Source organism: Ursus arctos, unplaced genomic scaffold, assembly GCF_023065955.2.
Source record: "Ursus arctos isolate Adak ecotype North America unplaced genomic scaffold, UrsArc2.0 scaffold_11, whole genome shotgun sequence".
In the NCBI taxonomy this organism is placed as follows: domain Eukaryota; kingdom Metazoa; phylum Chordata; class Mammalia; order Carnivora; family Ursidae; genus Ursus; species Ursus arctos.
Window position 1 is genome coordinate 47,712,188 of NW_026622775.1, and position 4,105 is coordinate 47,716,292.

At 40.7% G+C, this 4,105-nt stretch overlaps 1 non-coding gene and 1 pseudogene across 1 annotated transcript; one reads left to right on the forward strand and one right to left on the reverse strand.

Moving 5' to 3' along the window:
• The first annotated feature begins 408 nt into the window (after positions 1-408).
• Positions 409-3,656, forward strand: LOC123001100 (centromere protein V-like; annotated as a pseudogene).
• LOC113255837 (U1 spliceosomal RNA) lies at positions 1,402-1,561 on the reverse strand. The gene has a single exon (XR_003316460.2). It is a non-coding gene; the product is annotated as a U1 spliceosomal RNA (small nuclear RNA).
• Positions 3,657-4,105: the final 449 nt, after the last annotated feature.

Below are 4,105 nucleotides of genomic sequence, written 5' to 3' on the forward strand. Positions count from 1 at the left end.
ACAATATTAGTATCAGTGAAATCTCACATCTGTTTATTTCAACTTATAAGAATATTTTTAAATGCTTATAGTTCCAATTTTAATAAAATTTGCATAACTCTGTATTTATTAATTATTTATTAATATGAAAATAGTGATAGAAGCCTATATCATTTATCATCTCTAATTTCTTAGCGACTTATATGATATTGAAAGAAATTGACCCTAGGGGAAAATCCACGCCATTTGAAAACTTTTTCACAAAGAAAACGCAAATATATGAATTTATTCCCAGACATTTTATTTTTTGCTGTGTTTTGTTTGTATAATTTCTTATAAAATACAAAGTCTGGCAATTTACAGAATGTTACAGTATGAAATCTTAAGCTCAAATATAAAGAAAACATATGGATTAATATTCTGAGGGACATGGAAAAAGGAAATGAGAAGTGGATAAAAGTTTGGCAGATGGAGCTACAGTAAGTCACTAGAGGTTGTGAACCATGAAAATGCAGAAGCTATTGGTACAGTGCTGTGAATTTCTCCGGAAGCCCTTAGCAGTCCAGAAGCAAAAGGAGAAAGCAGATGGTGGCATTTAAAAAGGTTCAGAATCAAGACAAGAGAGACAAAAAGACAAAAAATAAAAAAGATGGACACTTATTCTGGCAAGACTAAAACCAAGATTTTCTCCAACCGCATTCCTTCCAAGGAGAAGGATTTACTACGTAAGTCTACTTCTGCCCTGATATTTGCCAAACCGAAATACAATGCCAGGTTCGATGAACAAAAGTTGCCCAGAGAGAACTTTAAAAGTTATCGATTTGCTGTGTTTCTAAATATTGTGAATGTGAAACCCGTTCTGTGATAGCCTTGCAGATTTTGTTAACTTTTTCGATTTTCTTTTTCTAAAAAAAAAAAAAGACATGAAAGACTTAAACGATGAACTAGTTCAACTTTCACTATCTTGAAGGTACCACATCCATTCCAGAAAAGGACAGTCCAGACCGCAGGTGCAGCAGCAATTTCATTTCCCTGGGGTAAATGTGCGAGGTAATTTAGCAGAGAATGAGGATTGATGCTGGGTTTTAGTTAAATAGGACACATTTTGTGATTTTGGCTTTGACTCCTTTGGGTTCCAAATGAAACATTAAAAAGTCTTCAATTTCAATAAAATGAATTTTTATTGCATTGAATTCTAAGTTATAAAAAATTCTTTAATTTACTCTGGGAGATTTAGAAAGTTCATATTCTAATTTAAATATATTACAAAAATGTTAAATAAATAAATATATATTTATATCTTACATTTTATAATCTGCAAGTTTTTTTTTTTAAACACTTTTGAATCTAAATTGACTCTTTGCTGGGAATGCTGATGTTTGCTCATGTGCTTTTTTTTTTTTTTTTCTTTTCTTAATTTCAGGGGAAAGTGCAATTGCACTCATCCACTACCACAAATTCTGAAGTCGAGTTCCCACGTTTGGGGAAATCGCAGGGGTCAGCACATCCAGAGTGCAATGGTAAGCCTCACCCTGGGAAAACCACTTTTGTGATCATGGTGTCTCCCCTGTCAGGTAAGTATTGCTCCTGCGCTTTTTAGCATCACAGCATGAGCAATTTACCTGAGGAGTTTATGTATGGATTCTGTTCAGCCCTAGTGGAAAACTTGCTCTGAAGAGTGCTTTGCTTTTGCTTTTCTGAGTACACCAGGAGTATCAGTATTCAGGGACTGATTTTTATGATAGTTTCTCAACTTGGTCATTCTGTAGTAGTGAGTTGGGCATAAATTTCAACTTCAAAACAATGTATGATATAGCTCATGGTTACCAATTATCTAGGTAGGCTCTTTCTTTTTTTTTTTTCAACCTAGAAACCAGACAGTGATAGAAAGTCTTTGCCATCTTCCTTTGTTTATAGAGAGGTTCTTTGTTTCGCCTGGTTCACCGTTTTACTAATTATGGAGCCCATCAAGGCTTCCTGCTATATATGAGGGTCTAACTTCAACTCTCATCTTGCGTGGGTTCGACTCTCATATCTTTCCCCGCTGTAGGCGGTCTGCAAAGACCTTTGGTTTCTAGTGTAGTCCTCTGTCCCATGCCAGAGTAGCCAGTAGATCCCCTCGACTATGTGCTAACTGAACTGGCTTTTGTTCTTCTATAGTCCCGGCACCAAGGGTTTGTTTGTTTTCTTTTTTTTTTTAAAGATTTTTTATTTATTTTGACAGAGAGAGAGACAGCCAGTGAGAGAGGGAACACAAGCAGGGGGAGTGGGAGAGGAAGAAGCAGGCTCCCAGCGGAGCAGCCTGAGGTGGGGCTCCATCCCAGAACGCCGGGATCACGCCCTAAGCCGAAGGCAGACGCTTAACGACCGAACCACCCAGGCGCCCCGGCACCAAGGGTTTTAAGCTAATTTCATTTATTTGAAGCTATGATTTTAAAGAAATGCTAAAAGTGTATGTGTCATTTCTAGACATTTGCAATAGGAAGAATTTCTGGCTGTCTATTAACAGGTTGCTGGAATCAGAACTTTTTATTAAGGTATTATTAAATATTTAAACTTTTTCACTTTTTTTTCCTACATTAATTATAGTTGACCTTTGAACAACATGGGGGTGTTAGGAATGCCATCCCCTGTGCAGTGAAAAATCCGCATGTAACTTTTGACTCCCCCCAAATTTAATCACTAATAGTTTATTATTGACGAGAAGCCTTACTGTTAACATATCAGTTAACATATTTTTTTACTTTATATGTATTATATATTTATTAAAAATTTATTATATATTTACATTATATATTATGTATTCTTACATTAAAGTAAGCTAGTGAAAAGAACATGTTTAAGAAAATCACAGGGAAGAGAAGATACATTTACAGTACTGTATTATAGAATTCCGAATATGGAGCTCTCTGGCAAGCGAGGGGCCACGCAGGCACAAAGCCACACTGGCAGAAGCGACCCAGGACCTCCAGCAACAGCCACCCAGGGCCCCACATGGGTCAGGGCCAGGCTAGGTGGGAGGCCGAATGGGAGCCCAGTGCCCGGCAAAGTGAACGCTGAGGGAGTCCTCACCGCAGCCGGGAGTTGGGCCTCAGACAGCGGCTGGTGAAGCTAGCACTGCCCCTTCCGCTGCCACCACGGCCGCTGACCCTGGTGAACCCCGCTTCCTCTGTGGCCAAGCTGGACCTGGGCGACCAGCAGGAACACTGGGAGACATTTCAGGAGCGGCAGAGGCTCATCTTTCAGAGTACGCCAAGCTGCTGCTTGACAGCTTGGAATACTGGGGCCAAGGCTGCCGCTGTGGGGCAGTTTGCTTTGAAGTTTGAGCCTCAAAGACTTGCACATCCAGGTCGGAGAAGCAGAGGAGACACTTCACTGTCCCTGCTTCTCGCTTCAAGCTCCTGGGTAGAGCCAGAGCTTAACTGCAAACACAGCCAACGTTCACCAAGTACAGCACACCTTCGGTAACACAGGTGGTCCTCAAAGCTTTTACACTCTGCTCGAGCTCTGGAGACTTCTGAATGGCCCCTCACCGCCTGGATGAAGGCACCACCAGGAGGGCACACATCGCGGAATTCAGGGGCAGAGACTGGAAGAAGGCCTTGGAGGAGCACGAGACTGTCAGGAATGTGTCCTCAGTGTGTTCCGGTGTCTCCCTTCCTATAAAGGAGGAATGACTGGGGTCAGCAGCGTTGCTGTCCCCGCTGCACCTCAGTGGTGCTCATGAATGTGGCTGATCCACGCTGCTGGTTCCACTGGCCAGCGGCCATCTCAATCCCTGCAGCTTGCTCCAGCTACCAGGGTTTTTTAGGCACTTCTTGGTCCTTCATCAGCCCAGATTTTGATGCAGGCTAGTTGACTTCCTTCTTTTTCTTCCCAACTTGTACATGGATCTTTTAGAAAAATAAATATTTTTAACATTAAAGAAAAACAAACAAAAACAAACAAACCCTGCATATAAGTGGACCTACAAAGTGAAAGATGTTAGGATTTATTGCATTCCTACCCCGTTCTAGGCACTGTCCCATGCCACAAGGACACAACAATCTACCAGATAGTCATTTGTCTTCATTCAGTTTACATTCTAATAGAGATTTCAAAACACAATCAAATTAAAAATAAATAT